The sequence below is a fragment of the Microtus pennsylvanicus genome, chromosome 5 (assembly GCF_037038515.1).
Source record: "Microtus pennsylvanicus isolate mMicPen1 chromosome 5, mMicPen1.hap1, whole genome shotgun sequence".
In the NCBI taxonomy this organism is placed as follows: domain Eukaryota; kingdom Metazoa; phylum Chordata; class Mammalia; order Rodentia; family Cricetidae; genus Microtus; species Microtus pennsylvanicus.
The window spans coordinates 50,090,877-50,111,214 of NC_134583.1; the positions used below are offsets into that span (position 1 = coordinate 50,090,877).

Below are 20,338 nucleotides of genomic sequence, written 5' to 3' on the forward strand. Positions count from 1 at the left end.
GTCCCAAAGTCCAGTTGAAGAGTGGGAGTGTAGGACCTGGGTCTACCCTTGTTCCTGGGGTGCATCTTGAGGACAGTTTCTGGTCAGCCAGCTAAAACATTCTGTTTGTTCCTGTGCTCCCTCTGCCCCGCCTGGTGATTAGCTGTAGGGCACTGTTGACTCCATCTTTGGTGTGGTAATTTCCTACTTGCCTGGGCAGAAATCCTTGTGCAGCAGCAAGGTATATAAGGATTTCCCCAAGGTTAAATAAATGGCATTTGGCTGATCTCCTTACAAATGACCCAGGTCTCTTTGTGTGTTCTTTCGATCTCCATGCCCTTGCCTGACTCACGTACGGTACAGTGGCATGCAAACTGTACCAAGGAGGTAACACAGAATCGGGTGTTACATGAGAGGAGTAAGAATATGAGCAAAGAGGTCAAGACCATGATGGGTACACCCACTGAAACAGTTTACCTGAGCTAATGGGAGCTCACCAACACCAGCTGGACTGCGAAGGAACAAGCATAGGACCAAACTAGTCCCTCTGAATGTGGTTGGCAGTTGCATGGCTGGGGCAGACTGAGGGGCCACTGGCAGTGGCACCAGGATTTATTCCTACTGCGTGTACTGACTTTTTGGGAGCCTATTCTCTTTGGATGGATATCTTGCTCAGCCTAGATATAGTAGGGAGGGCCTTGGACTGTCCCCAAAGCAATGTGTGTTACCTTCTCTGAGGAGTGGATGGGGGTGAAGAGAGGATGGGAGGAGGGAAGGAGTGGGAACTGGGATTGGTATGTAAAATGAAAAAAGATAATTTGCTTTCTTTTTTAAAAAAATATGAAAGAAATGAAAGAAAGAAAGAAAGAAAGAAAGAAAGAAAGAAAGAAAGAAAGAAAGAAAGAAAGAAAATGAAAATTCCTCCAGGATTACATCTTCTCTTTCAGAAGCCACTTCTCGGGGTCTTAAAGACAAAGAAACAACCGTATGGATTTAGCATATCTGGAAGCCACTTTAGAAAGAGCTGTCCTCATCCTCCCTCCACAAAGAGCTCTTTCCTTCCTCTTCAGTGAGGCATGGAGACCGGCCTTTGTAGCATCATTTTTCACAATTTTTATGAGAAAGTATACTGTTCAACCCTGTGTGTTGGGCTGTGTGTGCACACACACAATATATGTATGGTTTCTGTGCATATCTGTGCCTGCTTGCACACCCGCAGAGGTCAGACGAGGACGTCTGTGGTCCTGCTCTATTCAGCTCTGCCTTCTTCCTTTCAGACAGGTCCACCACTGAACGTGGAGCCAGGTTAGAGCTAGAATGCTCCTTCTGTCTCAGCTCACACCCAACTATCTGAAGTTAGGGATGCTAGCCTTTTAGACAGGTGCGAGTATCTGAACCCAGGTCCTCATGCTTGTCCAGAAAGTGCTGTCACCCACTGTCACAGGCTCTCAACTTTCTTATGCTGACTGTCATTACCTCTCAATTTCACAAGTTTCACAAAATAACATTTAAAAAAATATGGTTATATTTTTAAGAAAGTGTAGGTTGTTGTCCAGTCTCTGCATAAGAATATTCTAAGTCTAAAATCACATAGGAGCCAAGGGACATTCATGGCACAGCCGAGTTCACACCTCAGGACTCCCCAAAACAAAAGGCCATTATAAATGAAAAGGCAATTGTGGTTTAAAACATGCCCTGTATGACAAGCAACATTCTCACTATATCAACAGTGCTCAAACAATTCCAAACGAATGTGTGGCCGACACAGTGCCCTCCACACCCCTCTTCTTCCACAGATGAACCTGCACTGTTCCTGTGGAAAGGCAGTGAAGCTCCTCCCACTTTAAGAGCCCCCCCTTACCATCTCCTTGGGCCTCTGCCTCCCACCTGGATGTCTTTTCCCTACCCCTGTTGTATTGAAGGCCCACACTGTCTAGATTTCAGTGAAACACTGGTCACTAGCAGACTCAGTAGCCGACCGGCAAGTAACAAACAGCCTTACCCTAAGCCCTGCTAAAGCCCAGGAGGCTGGTTCCTGCCTAGCGATAAAGACAGACGTCAGACAAACAATGGAAGAAGAAATGGAGTATGGGAAGTAGGTCAGGGTGCAGCTGCATGCAAGCAGTGACTTCTAATATTCCCAGCACACAGGATTTCTACAGTCAATGGCGACAACTTTAAAACTTCTAGTTTGAGGGCCAGACAGTAGTTGCACACGCCTTTAATCCCAGAAGAGATAGGCAGATCTCTGTGTGTTCAAGGCCAGTCTGGTCTACAGAGTGAATTCCAGGACAGGCTCCAAAGCTACACAGAAAAACTCTGTCTCAAAAACACAAAAGCCAAAAACCCTTCTAGCTTGAAATGAAAACTGTCAGTTGCCCTGACCTGATCATTAAGATCACTGCGTGCACATATTCAAGTGCCATACTGGACCACATCAATGTGTACAATCCCTATGTCTAGAGAATCCTTCAAAGAGTCTGGATAGACATTCAAATGAGAGGAGCCATTTTTATCTGTGAAATGGGCATCAGCCAATCATCTTTCTGGAGAATAGAGCAGCCCCTGATTCAAGAGCATTACAGCATCGCTGTCCTTTGGAATTTCATTTTCGAGAAACTGATCTTAAGCAACAAGGGTATAATGAAAAGATTAAATTATGAAGACAGTCATCACTACATTTGGTACTTGACATGTAAATAATAGTAATAATAGTAGTTAATAATGCGTCATTTGGAGAGCCCTTACAGAGCTAGGAAAATGGCATGCATGGACCCTTACATATTACTGACTAAGCACCATTCACTGTTTCAAGTAGTTCACATGCAGTAATTCATTTATTTTTCAAAGCAATATGACGTTGAACCTGTAGGCTAGAGTCATATCCCACTTCCGGCGAAAAATCTGAGGCACTGAGAAGGTGTCTGAATTAAGGTTACACTAAGACAAACTCTGACATCCTAGACTGAAATTCAAAACATTTTGGTAGATTCATTTGCTGCTAAACCCTGCCATGAACTAATGCCAAACTAGGCATCAGCTTTATTCCAGTTAGGATTCAGTTTACTAAAGAGAAGCTAATGCAGTTGATGGCATTCATGGTTGTCTTAGAGTTCCCTCGATGTGCAAAGACACCATGGCCACTATTATAAAGGAAAGCATTTAACTGAGGCTTTGTTTACACTTTCAGAGGTTCGGTCCACTGTGATGGTGCAGAGCAGGGCTGGGAGCGTGGTGGCACATGGGCAGACATGGTGTCAGAGAAGCAGCTGAGAGTTCTACATCCAGATCCACGGGCAGCGGGGAGAGAGAGAGAGACTGGCCTGACTTGGGTTTTCGAAACCTCAAAGCGCACTCACCAGTGACTTCCTCCAACAAGGCCACACCGCCTAATCCTTCACAAGTAGTACCTCTCTTCATGACCAAGCATTTAAATATATAAACCCATGGGGGCCATTCTTATTCAAGCCGCTACAAGGGTACAGTCTATACACATTCTGGATCTCAGAAGAAGTGGTACAACATACACTGTATCACCCTTCCATAAAATTTGTATCAGTCCACAGATCTCAGGTGAGGAACTGTGACAGAACTAGAACTAACCTGTAAACTATCTGTTCTTGTAGTATGTGCTTCTGTACGGTCAGACGCTACTGAAGGCCAAGGGAAAAGTGTTAAAATTCAGGCATTCTGATACTTATTAGTGACACACTATGTGCCATACCCAGAAATGTTACTAGAGGTGCCAATATTGAGGTTTGTCCCAGACAAAGTAATCAAAAACAGTTTTCCTAAGGAAACGTTTGGCCTCAGAGATCAAGGGTAGGAGATAAAGAGAAGGAAATGACAGGGAAAGGACCAAGTATAAAGGTCCTAAAGTGAGACAAAAAATCACGATGAAAACGTAGATCTAATCTACATGGGAAGTAGAAAAAGACAAGATCTCCTGAGTAAATTGGGAGCATGGGGACCTTGGGAGAGGGTTGAAGGGGAGGGGAGAGGCGGGGAGGGGAGTAGAGAAAAATGTAGAGCTCAACAAAAATCAATAAAATTACAAAAAAAAATAGGATGAGGAGGGGGCTGGAGAGATGGCTCGGTGGTTAAGAACACTGGCTGTTCTTCCAGAGGTCATGAGTTCAATTCCCAGCAACCACATGGTGGCTCACAACCATCTGTAATGAGATCTGGTGCCCTCTTCTGGCATGTGGGCATACATGGAGGCAGAATGTTGTATGCATAATAAATAAATCTTTAAAAAAAAATCAGGATGAAAACTCGTGTCTCTGTAGACCCAAGCACAATAGTTCTACCTGGGAGACAACATCAGGAAGAGTTAGAAGCTAGCCACCAAGCCTGGCCTAGATCATTCTTCTAGAGGTACTCAGAGGGCAATCTGTGGAGTCAGTTCTGTTCTTCCCCTGTGTGGGTCCTATCGGACTTGGTGGCAAGCACCTTTACCATTTAGCCACCTCTCTGACCCAGCATGGTCAATTTATAAATTTTTAATATTGTTTCCACTGCCAAGCAGACAAGCAAGAACACTGTAAAACAAGCGATGACTTTAGACCAATTAGGAGGTAACTGCAAGAGACAAGATGGCATAGCCTGTTCTCAGGCCATAGACGAAGAAACGGAAGTGCTTAGGCCTGATCTTTGGTATGAAGACAAAATGAACACAAATTGATGATGATATGGACATAGCAGAAAGGGGATGGTACTGATGAGGGTGAGATTCCTGGCCTGAGCACGAAACAGAGGTGTGATTCATTCTGACAAGCACACTGGTGGTTTACACGGGCGAGAATTTTAAATGTACAGACTACATATTGCTCACAATTTAAAGACGATTTGGAGGAGAGAGAGCTTAAGTTCAAAAACCTGTTGAGTTTGCTTTCGACTCAAAGACCCTTCCTCCTGTGTACGGCTGGCAAGATCCTAGTCTGATGCTGAAGGTAGGTGGTCAGACCAGAAAACAAGGGTCCTCCTCAGCTGCAGTGAGGAACGAGTACCCCAAATGTGCAATTATCCCCTTGCAGCTAACTTAGCCATTTGTCCTGCACCGGGCAATTCCACATGTGGATTCACTTGAGCCCACCACTGTGGGAGAAATCTAAGGTGCATTTAGGAAACTGAGGCAGCAGGCTGAAATTCCCTAGCCTCAGAATCAGCAGGAGACAGCTCTTAATATCACCCTACCTTCTGAGCATCCGCTATGTGCAGGAAGTGTGCCCCAAGAACCCGTTACAACATGAGGTCCTGCTGGGTGTCAGGCTCTTAGGAAATTCAAAAGAAATCAACCCCTTACAACTCCACAGCTTTTTAGGGCGTTTTCCCCCACACACACTTACCCTTAGTGAGATCACATTAAACTTTCAAAAATGTTTCCTGTAGTGAAAGTGGGATGGAGGTGAGGAGGTGTGGATGGACCCAAGCAGCCAGTTGCCACCCAAACACCAGACCGGGGGAAATGAAGTGCCAACTGCTTAGGCCCCTGGGGACTCCTGAAGGGTCCGTGGTCATCGCCAGGTCCTTCAGCGCTGGCTGCCTGGCAGGCAGACCCGCAGCTGGAGGCCCTGAGGCCGGTTTGCCCGCGGTTGCCATAGCAACGGCGCTCCGCAGCCTAACCCTCCCGAGCCCACCCTTTTCCTCAGGGCAGCGTGGCCGCGCCCTGTGAGGCGACCCGGGGGCCACTCACCGCGGGCAGGCTGCCCCAAACGGAGAAGCGCACTCCACGCGGGTGGTCGCCCCGCCCCAAACTCCACACCTAAAGAAGCTTAAGCTTAACTTTTCTCAGGCCGCTGAGCCGACCCGGGAGGTGGACGGGGTCCTCACCGGGACAAAGTACAAAGCCCCCGCTTTCCGCGTGCGTGGAGCCTGGGAGGGGCGCGCGAGCCGTGCAACGGCGCCCCGAGCCGGGTCCCCACCGGCTGCACCCCGGGAACCGAGCAGGGAAGCCTGCCATGAGCACAGAGCAACGCAGTGTTAAGTAAAACACATTTTAACAGCACTGTCGTCATCGTGACGGGATGTCCAGACATAGTCAAAGTGCAGGCAGCCCGAGCTAGTGCTGCAGGCTCGCGCTCCCAGTGAACCTTAAAACGACCTGAACCGGGTCCCAAAGTCACCGCTGAGAGGCGGGTGTGTGTGTTCAAAGAAAGCCTGAAGCCGCCCGTGATGAGTCAAATAACGCATCTCTAGATTTGATTTGTCCCAATCTCTGTGGGACCGTCTCAACGTAGCAAGCCCTGGAGACTTGAAAAGCTGGCTTCAGCTGTATGCTAATTTCTATTGACACCGACTAGGAATGGCTTCAGTGGGCGGGGTCCTGCTCTCCCGCAGCTGCCGGGAAGAAATTCAACTCTACTTGGACTAGCATAATTATTCAAGGCAGATGTCTTCTAAAATTAAGGTGATTGATAGCCAGTAACAGTACATCAGAGCAATTAATTTTATTGCTTACAGGTGTACATTTGGCAACTACTTAGTTCACCCTTCTCCCTCCATAGAGAAAAAAACCCCGCTCAAATGATCGTGAGTTACTTAGTAACTTCGTTTTGAAAACCATTTTTCAAGCGCAGATACTCCCCCATCATATACTATATTATAAAACTTTGGAATCTTAGCCAAGAAATGTTCTGGAAAATTACAGAACTATTATCTAACGTGCCTGGAAGAGACGTGAGGAGTTTGCTCTGTGTGTTCGCCTTGCCCCTATGTCCATCCAAGCGTAAGAACGCACGAGTGTTCTACCACAATATCCAGGAAAGGGGATAAGCTCTACCATCTGCTTCACTGAGCTGTGATGTGTATGGCTGTACCTTAAATAAACCACTAGAAGGCCCTTTCCGCTCCAGGGCCTGGGTAAGGGAAAATGCTGGTAGGAAGATCTATCGTTCTCCAGCCTGTGTCGGGGACTCCTAACCGTGAAAAGCGTCAGAGGCATCGAAGGGAGTTGCTTTTGTTTTGCTTTGTTTTGTGTTTAAACGTAGATTCACAAACTATACACTCGGAGATTCTGGTTTAATAGATCCCAGTTTAAACGTAGATCACAAACTATACGCTCAGAGACTCTGGTTTAATAGATCCCAGTTTTTGTGTGGTTTTCATTTTGTTTCCCTAACACTGGTTGGGAACCTGTGGGCTAGGTTTCCTACAGAGTTAGGTCAGCCCATCAAAAAGCACTGTTTGTCATCCGGGGAGACAGGTCAGGGGTGGGATACTTACTGTCCAAGCGTGAGTGCTTGAGTTTGAGTCCCAGAACCCAAGTAAAAAAAATTAAAATAAATTTAAAAGAAAACGGCATGGGGGAAAGTGCCTATAATCCAGCTCCAAGGAGGTAGAGACAGGAGACTCCCTGGCGCTTTTTGGACATCTATTGGGGACTAATCGATAAGTTTCAGGCCGGCCAGGGAGCAGTGAGGAACCCTAGCCATAAAGCAAGGTAGACGGTTCCTAGGAACAACACCTGAGGCTGACTTCCGGCCTTCCGGCCTAAACACACACAGGTGTCTGTGTGGGGGCATGCACGAAGGTACGAAGAGAGTACTGTCAGATTCCTCGGCAGCTATGAGTCACCCCATGTGGAGGCCGGAAACTGAACTCGGTTCTCTGGAAGAGCATCTCTCCAGCCCCTATTCTTTGTCTCCTTGTTGCTGATATCCACACCCAGGAAATGGCTTCGATCAGATGCAGCCGCAGGTGTCTGTGACCCCAGTTCCGGATGCAGAACAGGTGGATCCCTAAACTCACTGGCCAGTCAGCCTAGAGAAAATGACAAGCTCACGGCCAGAGAGACCTGATCTCAAAAATAAAGGGTAGAAAGCAAAAAAGAAAAAAAAAAACTGAGTCAATCTCTGGTCTCCACAAACACATGCACAGATGGACACGCCTTTGCATATTCACACACATACCACACGGATACACACACATACCACACGGATACACACACACCACACGGATACACACACACACCACACGGATACACACACATACCACACGGATACATACACACCACACGGATACACACACACACCACACGGATACACACACATACCACACGGATACACACAGTGAGGAAGAGAGAAAGAGCGGAAGGAGGAAAGAGATTTTTGGGTCATGGGATAAGTTGCAAGCTACATTTTAAAATCAATATAAGCTGGGCATGGTGGTGCACATCTTTAATCCCAGCACTTAGGAGGCAGAGGCAGGTGGATCTCTGTGAAATCAAGGCCAGCCTGGTCTACATAAGGAGTTCCAGGACAGCCAGGGCTGTCACACAGAGAAACCCTGTCTTGAAAAAACAAAGAAACCACTCTGGGTAGAGAACCCTTGCCACACTAATACAACTACTCTGTGCCCCGCAAAGACACCCTGAGTTCTGTTAGGAAGAGAAGGCATACGTTATCCCTATGAAGAGAAAACCATGAGAGTCATCTCATTTCCTTTTTACCAAGGCTTCCAGGAAGATAGGGCTCAAATCTGAGCTCAGTTTTCATAACTTGAATAAACTTAGCAGCCCCATGCCTACACCACAACTCTCTTTTATTCTCTTCCATGTTTCCCTCATTCCAAATTTGATTTTTGTATTGTCTATTGCTCTGGTTTTTGTTTTAAATTACTTCAAACAATTTTCACTTGCCGTTTTGTCTGCCTCTAACGTTCTGCTCCCATAGTTCCCCACGGCAGCCTAGTTGCTACCTCCTCTGAAAGCCCTGCCAGGTCTCCTCTCTAAAGGATTTCCACCCCCACCCCACCCCCCAGTCTATCACCTTACCCTATTTCCTTGTCTTCCAGAACAAACACCATCTACAGTGGTAAAACCTAACAGAAACCAAAGCCAAATCTCATTAGAAAAAGTTAAATTTTGGATTGCATAATTTTTAAACAAATTCCCATTCAAAAAAATCTTAATACAACATAATCTAAACAACTCCAAATTTGTCTTAGAAAATAGAAAAACTAAACCGGGCGTTGGTGGCACACGCCTTTAATCCCAGCACTCGGGAGGCAGAGGCAGGCAGATCTCTGTGAGTTTGAGGCCAGCCTGGTCTACAAAGGGAGTTCCAGGACAGGCTCCAAAGCTACAGAGAAACCCTGTCTCGAAAAACCAAAAGAAAAAGGAAAAAGAAAATAGAAAAACTAAGTGATTTTGTGTGTGTGTGTGTGTGTGTGTGATATAGTCTTTTGACTTTTTCTGTTTGTTCAATTCTGGGGGTATTTAGTGCTTTGCTAAAATACTTTGAATAACAGATAAAAGTTAATGTATAATCAGGTGGGCCTGGTGGCCCAGGTTTCTAATTTCTGTGCTTGGGAAGATGAGGCAGGAGCATCAGGAGTTCAAGGCCAGCATCAATTACATAGTGAGTTTTCTTTTTGTCCTTACTAGAAGTAGCAAGGAATTAAGGACATAACCTCTCTGGTTTTTGCTTGTTTCAGTGCCTTGGAGAGTCTACCCTAGATATAAAAACAAAAACAAAACAACCAAAACCCACTATTGATTTAGTAATGGGGAGGAGGGAAAGGGGTATCTTTATAGGGTATGGTAAAATGTAAATGGATAGGTTAATATGCGGATCGATGATTGATAGACAAATATTCATTTCCAGTGTGCAAATGTCACTAACATTTATAGAGCGAAACCAGTGAAGCTACATGGGAAAATGACACACTCTCATGTCTATAAAAGATCCAGAGACGCTGGACCTTCTTAGGAAACCCTTAATGTTATGCCAGACAAAAGCATTTTTCAGAATATTCAAGTAGCTAGAGGCAGCCACATTAAATATTGTGGCTAGTTCCCGGAGCTGAGGTCCTTGATTCTCAGGGAGGTGAAACATTGCAACACCATGACCATTAACACAACAAACTCCAGACCCTGCCAAGGACCTCGCTCTATTCCAGGACTCACCTCAACACCACAGTGTGCTCTCCTCCTGTTGCCCTAGTTATTAACGTCACCACTGGCAGCAAATGCTACTTGCTGTTTATTTAAACACTCCAGGGTAATGTCAGGTACCATGGAGTATCAAATTGCTGCCATTTAGGGGAGAGAAGTGAGAATTGAAGCGTGTCGACATAAAAAAGCATAGAAGCAACTGGCACAGCTTGTTCCAAGCCTTTGTTGACCTGTTGATAAAAGTACCAGCGTCTGGGTGGTGTCTTAGTTAGGATTTCCATTGCTACAGTGAAACACCGTGACCAAAGAGCAAGTTGGGAGCAAAGGGTTTACTCAGTTTACTCTTCCACATTGCTATTCATATTAACGGGAGTCAGCACAGAAACTCAAATAGGGCAGGATCCCAGGGGCAGGAGCTGATGCAGAAGCCATGGAGGGGTGCTGCTTATTGGCTTGCTTCCCCTGCCTTGCTCAGCCTGCTTTATATATATATATAATTGATATTTATTGAGCTCTACATTTTTCTCTGCTCCCCTCCCTGCCTCTTACCTCCCCCTTTCAACCCTCCCCCAAGGTCCCCATGCTCCCTATTTTCTCATGAGATCTTGTCTTTTTCTACTTTCTTCTTCCCCTGGAAATTAGATCTATGTAAGTCTCTCTTAGTGTCCGCATTGTTGTCTAAGTTCTCTGGGATTGTGGTTTGTAGGCTGACTTTCTTTATGTTTAAAAACCACCTATGGGTGAGTACATGTGATAATTGTCTTTCTGGGTCTGGGTTACCTCACTCAAAATAGTGTTTTCTAGCTCCATCCATTTTCCTGCAAAATTCAAGATGTCGTTATTTTTTTCTGCTGTGTAGTACTCCATTGTATATATGTACCACATTTTCCTCATCCATTCTTCAATTGAGGGGCATTTAGGTTGTTTCCAGGTTCTGGCTATGACAAACAAATCAGCCTGCTCTCTTACAGGATCAGAACCACCAAATCAGGGATGGCCCCACCCACAATGAACTGACCCCTCCCACACCGATCACTAACTGAGAAAACCCCTTGCAGCTGCCAGGTAGTGGTGGTGCACTGTTTTAATCCCTTCACTCAGGAGGAAGAGGCAGGTGAATCCCTGTGAGTTCGAGGCCAGCCTGGTCTACAAGAGCTAGTTCCAGGACAGGCTCCAAAGCAACACAGTGAAACTCTGTCTGAGGGTGGGGAGAGGGAATGGGGAGGGAATGCCTTACAGCTGGATCTCATGGAGGCATTTCCTCAACTGAGGCTCCTTCCTCTCCAATGACTCCAGCTTGTGTCAAGTTGACACAAATCCAGGTAGTATAGAGATAGATAGATTTCTGTTTTCTTAAGTCAAGAACCGGTTGATTTGTGTTATTGTTTTAAAAGTGTATATGAGTGTAGAAGGAGCTGCGAGCAGGCTTTTTGTCCCGCCCGGCTCCTGCGTGGCTAGCTTTACACCCGAAATAACAGCACACAAATTGTATTCATTTAAACACTGCCTGGCCCATTAGTTTCTAGCCTCTTATTGGCTAACTCGCACATCTTGATTAACCCATTTCTAATAATCTGTGTAGCACCACGGGGAGGTGGCTTACAGGAAAAGATTCAGCGTGTCTGACCTGGCGGCTGGCTCCATTGCATCTGCCTGAGGCAGATGCCTCATTGCCTTCTTCCCAGCATTCTGTTCTGTTTACTCCGCCTACCTAATTTTCTGTCCTATCAAAGGGCCAAGGCAGTTTCTTTATTAACCAATGAAAGTAACACATAGACAGATGACCCTCCTCCATCATCTATTAGTCTTTCCACTTATAGTATATAAACAGATGGTACCTTTTCCTCACAGCTCAAAGTGAAATAAATATCCGTCCATAAACTCTGCCTCTCTGACCAGCTTTGAATGTCTGGCCTAATCTTCTTTATCAGATTAAAGTGATGAGATTCAGGTTAGTGCTCACTGAGTCCTGGGATGGGGCAATATGCAGGTCAGATGGTGATGCTCCCTGAGGAGGGCCACAAGACAACGTGCTGCTATCTAAATCTTTAGTCTCTTTCTGCTGAAATTGGTGTCTGATCCTAAAGTCCATATGAAAATGAAATGAGACCAGAATGGGCACAGAAAAGGAGGAGGAGAAAGAAAAGGAAGAAGAGAAGGAAGTAGAGGCAGCAAACTGGAGAATTCACACTTCTCAAATCCACAACTAACTATAGAACTATAGTAGTCAGGGCTGGGTCATGTTGGCACAAGCCAGACACACAGATCAGTCAGAGAGAACCTAAAGATGAATCAATGCATTTGTTGTCAGTTGGTCACGGTGCAAAGACAATGGAGGAAAGAATCATTTTTCCATCAGTTGACCCAATAACATCCTTTAGGGTCATTTTCCTCCTCCATCACAGGGCCAGTCTGGAATCAGATATTGCATTTAGCTGATGTATTAATTTGCTTTCTATTGCTGTGATAAACACTAGCCAAAACCAGTTTGAGAAGGAAAGGTTTATTTGGTTCATAATAGCCTGTCATGGTCCCATCCCTGAGGAGAGTCAGGGCCGGTGCCAAACAGAGACTACGGAGGAATGCTGGCTACCATCTCGCTCTCCACTGCTCGACTTCTTATACAACCCAGGACTACATGCCCAGGGGTGGTATCACATCCCCCGTAGGCTAGACCCCTCCCACATCAATCATTAATCAAGAAAATACCCCAGCACTCAGGCCAATCTGATAGAGGCAGTTCCTCAACTCAGGGTCCGTTTTCTCTGGGTGACTCTAGTTTGTGTCAAGTTGACAAAACTCTATCCTCCACTGGCTGAAACATTTTTCCAACAGGGATAACTTGAATAAAAGAAAGAACTCTGTAGCTAAGAGTATGTTCTGCTCTTCCAGAGAACCAGAGTTCAATTCCCAGCCGGTTACTGTAGAGAGATCCAAGGCCTCCAGCCCCCTCTAGCATGTGTACACACACACACACACGCACACACACACACACACACATGCACACAACTAAAAATAATAAAAATAAAACGTTTTTTAAAAAAGAATCCAAGCCCTGTCTCCTGCCCTCGTTTAATACATTCTTGTTTCCCTGTTGGTGGTCTGTGGTAAGATTTAAATCATTTGTTCTCAGCCGCAAGACTGTGTAGGGAACACCACATCTTCCTCAGGGTACCACATCTGGATGCTGTGTGTCCACCTGGTCCTCATCAGTAAAGATCACACAGTCAAGGTGGTACCTGATTCATCCACGCTGTAATTTTTCGTCCCTCGAAACCAATAAACAGTTGTAAAGAGCCAATTTAAGACTATGCAGATGCCCTGCTTCTCATTAGTTTCTCCCTAGAAATACCCTATGAGCATTGCTTGCCTTCCCAAGGAGCGAAGAAAGCGCCGTGGGCGCCACCTACGGGGCTGCCATCACACTGCAACAGGGCTACGAACTTTGTCGCACTTCCGTGTTGTCCAAGCTCAGGAACGATTTCAGTCTCAGACATTTTGGAAGGAGAGACAACTCCTGTGTCACGAGGCTGGGTCCTAGCCCAGCACTATCATTAACTCATGATGGCGACTTGAACAGGTTTTTCTCAAGACCTTCGAGTGCCCAGTGCAACCAAAAGTTGGATGACAGGAGTTATGCGTTTACACATTAATTTATTCAAATATTTGCTGAGCAACTATAGGCACTCTTCTAGAATCGAGGCAAGGTTTCTGCTCTCAAGGGATCTTACACCCATGAAGGGTGACCCAAGAAGAGAATGGCTAAAGGAAACGGGTGAGTATGGACTGTACTGAGTGTAACGGCAACCGGAAAAGGTGGGAGACGGCTTGGGTCTCCCTGAGAGTGTGGGAAAGCTCCCCGAGGAGGCTGGAGCTGAGGCAGGAGGATGGTGTGGGAAGCCGTGGGGGAGGGCTCTGGGCATCGGAAAAGAAGTCGGCGGTCAGTGATAGTGAGGCATTTGGCACCTTTCCTGTCTACGTCTATCATTCTTGTGTTCGGTGGGAATGGGGGGCTTATCTACATGTTATCCACGAGGTAGGGAAGGAGGGAGGAACAGACGGACGGACAGAATGAGGGAGGGAGAGAGGGAGGGAAGGAAGGAAGAGAGACTGATAAATTGAGATTTTCTCTGATATAACAAGGAGAGATTCCAGGAGGGGTAACAAAGGAGCTGGTTTTTGAAAGATGAGTTAGGATTTTTTAACACCTTTAATAAATAAATAAAATTTTAAAAAAAGATTTTTTAACACAACTTTTTATTGATTCTTGGGAATTTCACATTATGCACTCCAATCCCACTCAATTCCCAGTCTTTCCATATCCTCCCCGACACACTGTGCAACCTCCCTCCCAAAAGAAAATTAAAAATTGAAATTGAAAATAAAAACATCTTGATGACCACTCTGGGCAACCAGTTAAGATTTTGAAAGGCAGGGACTGGCCGGGCGATGGTGGCACACGCCTTTAATCCCAGCACTCGGGAGGCAGAGGCAGGTGGATCTCTGTGAGTTCGAGACCAGCCTGGTCTACAGAGCTAGTTCCAGGACAGGCTCCAAAACCACAGAGAAACCCTGTCTCGAAAAACCAGGAAAAAAAAGAAAGAAAGAAAGAAAGAAAGAAAGAAAGAAAGAAAGAAAGAAAGGAAGGAAGGCAGGGACTGGATAACGGCTCAGCACATTGAGCACCTGTTGCCAAGTCTGAGCCCTGAGCTCAACTGCTGGGACCCACATAGAAGGAGAGAACCAATTCCTGTAAGCTGTCCTCTGACCTTCACAGATATGACACCTGTATGAACGTGCATGCGCACACACACAATAAAAGTGTAATAAATGCCTTGTTTGGAAAGGTAGAACATAGAGCAAAGAAAACCACCTGATAGTTTGAATGAACAGGGTCCCCCATAGCACATGTGTTTGAACACTTGGTCCCCAGTTGGTGGTGGTGTTTGGGGAGGTTGTGGACTTTTCAGGAGGTGCAGCCTTGCTGGAGGAAGTATGTCACTGAGGACAGGCCTTCGGAGTTCATAACTTTCCAGTTCCACTTGCTTGCTCTGTCTTCTCTGTGTGGTTGAAGATGGAATTTCTCAGCTTTCTGCTCCCACTGCCTGCTGCCTGCCTCCCCCTCCATGATGGGCTCTTAATTCCCTGGAGCTATAAGCCAAATCAATTCTCCCTTAACTTGCTATTGGTCACAGCATTCATCACAACAAAAAGAAACCAATATTGAGACTGAGGAGATGGCTTAGTGGTTAAGAGCAGTTGTTGGTTTTGCAAAGGACTGGAGTTTAGTTCCCACATCCCATGACCTTCCAGATTCCAGTTCCAAGGGATCTGATGCCCTGTCCTGACCTCTGAGAATGCCAGGCATGCAGATAGTGCACACACATAAGTGCAGGAAAAACACATATACACATAAAATAAAAAATAAAATGTAAAAACTGTTTTAAAAACTAATGTAAAGTTGGGCAGTGGTGGCACATGTCTTTAATCCTAGCACTCAGGAGGCAGAGGCAGGTGGATCTCTGTGAGTTTGAGACCAGCCTGGTCTACAAGAACTAGTTCCAGGACAGGCTTCAAAGCTAAAGAGAAACCCTGTCTCAAAAAATAAAAAAGAAAGGAAGACTACTCAAACATTAGGCAGTGTTATAGCAATATGCACTTTCTCATACCTCCGCTGGGAAAGAGAAAACAAACAGTAACTCAGAAATCAAGTATTTTCATCCCACAGATGATCTACCTGGCTTCCACATGTGCTTTCGGGGACAGATCAAGTCTCATAAACGCATCTAAACCAAAGGTCGTGAAGCAGTGAAAACCCAGGCTCTTGGAAGGGGGAAAACGCTAGAATGTTGAAAAGTTCATGTCTCCCTTCTGGTATATGTCAGAGCTGTTCCTTTTGCCTTCTGTGCTCTACGATTTTGATACCCTGTCTGTTTCTTATGCTTCTTAGTCAGTGTGTTATATTCTACATCTCAGATCTTGCACTCCTTCTAGAAAGTTTTCAGACACGCTCTTCAGGGTTCCTCTCCTCACTTCAACAGCAATGCATATACTAAAAGATGGCTGTTCAGCCTTCTGTACCACTTCACGCCTCATCCTGCCCCAGTCCTCATCGGAGCGCCACTCTGAGTTCTGCTGTTGCTTATGATTATCTCTCAGAGGGAGACTCTCCATGTTAGCTTGTTGTCAATTCACTTTTTGTTGAGATTAAAATATGGGAAATCATGCTGGGCCATGGTGGGCTTGGGAGGCAGAAACAGGTGGGTCTCTGAGTTTGAGACCAGCGTGGTCTACAGAGTGATGGTTTAGGACAGCCAGGGCTACACAGAGAAACCCTGTCCCTCAAAAGTAAATAAATATGTATGAAATCTGTTGTCTTACACACGCACACAGGGAGGGGTGACATTCGTTTCTGCCAAGACTTTGTGTGTCACGGTGCTAAAGTGACTGAACGCCTTTGGTGTCCAGACCTAGTGTAGACGTCTCAGGGTGAGCATGAGCGAGGCCATGTGGTCAGGAGAGTAACAGTGTTCTTAGGATGGGTGAGGAGGACCTGAAGGACAGGCAAGTCCACATGAAACACATCCTGGAGAGGACCCCTCATGGCTGCTCATAACTGACTGGCTAAAACTTACTCAAAATATACTATCCAGTCATAGTGGTAGAGAATCTGAGGGGAAGGTTATAGCTGAAATTAAGAAGACATAGCCAGGAATGGTGGTGCATGCCTTTTATACCCGTACTTAGGAGGCAGAGGCAGACAGATCTCTATGAATTCCAGGCTAGCCTGGTCTACATAGTGAGTCCCGTGCCAGCCAAGGTTACATAGTGAGATCCTCCATAAAAAATGTTTAAGATGATGATGGCGGTGGCGGTGGTTATGGTTGTGGTGATGGTGTTGGTAATGGTGGTATGGTGATGATGAGGTAGTGGTGGTGATGGTAGTGATGGTAATGATGAGGATGATGGTGGTGATGATGTTTATGGTTGTGGTGGTTATGATGATGGGGATGGTGATTGTGGTAGTGGTGGTGATGGTGGTGGTGGTGATGGTGGTGGTAATGGTGATGATTGTAGTAGTGGTGGTGGTGATGATGATGATGATGATGATGGATAGTAACATTAATTAGCAAGGAGTCTCTGCTACAATTGAAGGTGGCCACTATAGTTCAGTTACAAGCTGTCCGTTCTTATTCCCAGAGGCTCTATAACATAAAAAAATGAAAATGTACTCATAGCCAGTAATAATTAGTTTTTATTTCAAAACTTTAAAATTTTGTTTTTTAAATTTTGTTTCAATTGGTCAGAAGTAATTCAGTTTACACTAGGGTTGTGTTTCTTAATAATTAATTTTGTTAAAAAATAATTAATTTTGTTTGTTCTTGGTTTGGTTTTGGTTTTGGTTTTGTATTTTTGATACAGAATCTTTCTACATAGCCCTGGCTGTCCTGACACTCATTATGTAGACCAGGCTGACCCTGAACTCAAGAGATATACCTGTCTCTGCATCCCTGGTGTTAGGATTAAGGACATTTTCTACCACCCCAACCTTAACAATCAATATGTTTAAGGTAATTGTGTGGCTTATAGACATTTAATTAAGCCTTTTTAAAATTTTTTGAGAGAGACAGGATCTTACTATGTAGCTTTAAATAATCTTGTAATTCACTTGAAACTGAGACTGGCTTTAGACTTCAATCCCCTCCTGCCTTTGCTTCCTGGATGCTGGGAATACAGGCGTGTGCCACAACTATGGGAAAATGGGCGTATGCCACCACTCTGGAATACGGGCGTGTGCCACCGCTCTGGGAAAATGGGCGTGCACCACCGCCCTGGGAATACAGGCGTGTGCCACCGCTCAGGAATACAGGTGTGCACCACCACTCTGGGACTACAGGCGTGCGTCACCGCTCTGGCATACGTTTCCCATTTCTAACTACATTCATTCCGTGGAGGGGTCCATACTTGTCATAGCATGCTTGTGGATCAGAGGACAGCTTTTGGGAGCAGCTCTTTCTGCCATGAGTCCAGGACTGAAATTGGGATAAGCAACCTCACTCACAGGTCATCTCTCTGGCCCTTGTCTATCTTTATTTATTGTTTCTCGGGACTTTTTATAGTCTCTGAAAAGTTCTCTCTTGCTTAAATACTATGCTCATTACATAAATCATCCCCAAACCAGGCATGGAGGTAGAGGTCTGTGTGCTGGGGCGGAAGAGAGATAGTTAGAAGTCATGGAACCATGGTATCAGGAAGCAAAGGCTCAGTGTCCCGGGGACCTAGAGAACACCAACCGTGACATGAGGACAAAACACAGGCAACAGCACAGGAAAAGAAAGAGTGCCAGGCTCTTGCACAGCTGGGAGAGGAAGGACTGAGATCTACAGGCCTCACCTGGAGCATTAAAACCCATGAGCATGAGATTTTTGGGCTCACCTGATACCACACTCCTACCTTCCTCCCCCTTGCCTGGCTGCAATGACAACATCAGAGGGAAAGTATGTTAAAAGGGAGGGCTGATGTCAGGTGACATCAGGTGACACTGGGACATCCAAGTGAGTGCCAGCTATCATAGCATGGATAGGTCTGGGGCTCAGAGGAGGGGTTCATGACCAGCTGTCATAGCGTAGATAGGTCTCGGGCTCAGAGGAGGGGTTCATGACCAGCTGTTATAGCGTAGATAGGTCTGGGGCACAGAGGAGGGGTTCATGACCAGCTGTCATAGCGTAGATAGGTCTGGGGCTCAGAGGAGGGGGTTCATGACCAGCTGTCATAGCATAGATAGGTCTGGGGCTCAGAGGAGGGGGTTCATGACCAGTTGTCATAGCGTAGATAGGTCTGGGGCTCAGAGGAGGGGGTTCATGACCAGTTGTCATAGCGTAGATAGGTCTGGGGCTCAGAGGAGGGGTTCATGACCAGCTGTCATAGCGTAGATAGGTCTGGGGCTCAGAGGAGGGGGTTCATGACCAGTTGTCATAGCGTAGATAGGTCTGGGGCTCAGAGGAGTGGGTTCATGACCAGCTGTCATACCATGGATAGGTCTGGGGCTCAGAGGAGGGGGTTCATGACCAGCTGTCATGGCGTAGATAGGTCTGGGGCTCAGAGGAGGGTTCATGACCAGCTGTCATGGCGTGGATAGGTCTGGGGCTCAGAGGAGGGGTTCATGACCAGCTGTCATAGCATAGATAGGTCTGGGGCTCAGAGGAGGGGTTCATGACCAGCTGTCATAGCATAGATAGGTCTGGGGCTCAGAGGAGGGGTTCATGACCAGCTGTCATAGCATAGATAGGTCTGGGGCTCAGAGGAGGGTTCATGACCAGCTGTCATGGCGTGGATAGGTCTGGGGCTCAGAGGAGGGGTTCATGACCAGCTGTCATGGCGTGGATAGGTCTGGGGCTCAGAGGAGGGGTTCATGACCAGCTGTCATAGCGTGGATAGGTCTGGGGCTCAGAGGAGGGGGTTCATGACTTACCAGACTCTCAGGACTTCTGCAGCAGGGTGATTAGTTTCAAGGCACAGAAGCCAATGGTTACTAATTAAACAGAAAGTGGATTTACTAAGACTTCTTAGGTGGCTCACGGATCAGGAGGGTCAGAGTTCATCTCGGTACTCGGTCCAGGCCAGGAACAGTTCCTGGAGTCATGCATAGAGCTGGTCTGCTGACGGAACCATCACTGCCACCAGCACCCAGTGCTTCATCCTCTGATGTTGCCATGGAAACCCCACCTCCCATAGCTACACCCCACCCTGGAGCTGGAGTTTCAGGAGGTTGCGAGCTGCAGAATGGTGGGTGCTGGGAACTGGAACTCAGTCCCGTGGAAAAGCAGCACAAACCCTGAACCACTGAGCCACGTTTCCAGATCCTCATTTACTCCTTGAATCATGACCAGTAGATGGAAGAGATGTTTGGAAATCAAGATTCTGAGGTGTTTTGTGCTCATTCTTTCCCTCTCTTCCCCATCTCTGAGAGAGAGAGAGAGAGAGAGAGAGAGAGAGAGAGAGAGAGAGAGAGAGAGAGAGAGAGAATCTAGATGTGTTCACGTGGATGTGGGTGTGTGGAGACCAGACAGGTCAACAGCTGGTGTCTTTCTCAGTTACACGCCATGTTTTGTTTTGGTGACAGGGTCACTAGGTGAACCTGGAGCTCACAAGTTCTGGAAGGTTGGCCTGCCGGTAAACTCCAGGAATCCTCCTGTATCTACCCCACCCACTCTCAGCACTGAGATAACACAAACAGGTCACCAAGCCCAGGTTTCCATGGCTTCTGGGATTCGAACTCAGGTCCTTGTGCTTGCACAGCCAGCACTGTGCCCAGTGAGACACCTTCCAGTCCCTCTGAGTTTCTGCAGGGAAGGGCAGGCTGTGCCACCCATGATTCCTAGGTGGGGAATCCACCAAAGCAGGAAAGGAGCTGCCTCCATTGGCTTTCTGTTGCTGTGATACCAGCGTGTGGAGGGAAGGGTT

General features: G+C 46.4%; 1 protein-coding gene across 1 annotated transcript in view; it reads right to left on the minus strand.

The window, feature by feature from the left end:
• Nucleotides 1–5,552, minus strand: part of Stk33 (serine/threonine kinase 33) — a 168,379-nt gene extending 162,827 nt beyond the window's left edge. Inside the window, exon 1 of the mRNA XM_075974823.1 lies at nt 5,328–5,552. The gene's annotated coding sequence lies outside the window, so the exon portion shown is untranslated. The remainder of the gene's footprint in view (nt 1–5,327) is intronic.
• Between the last annotated feature and the right edge of the window lie 14,786 nt (nt 5,553–20,338).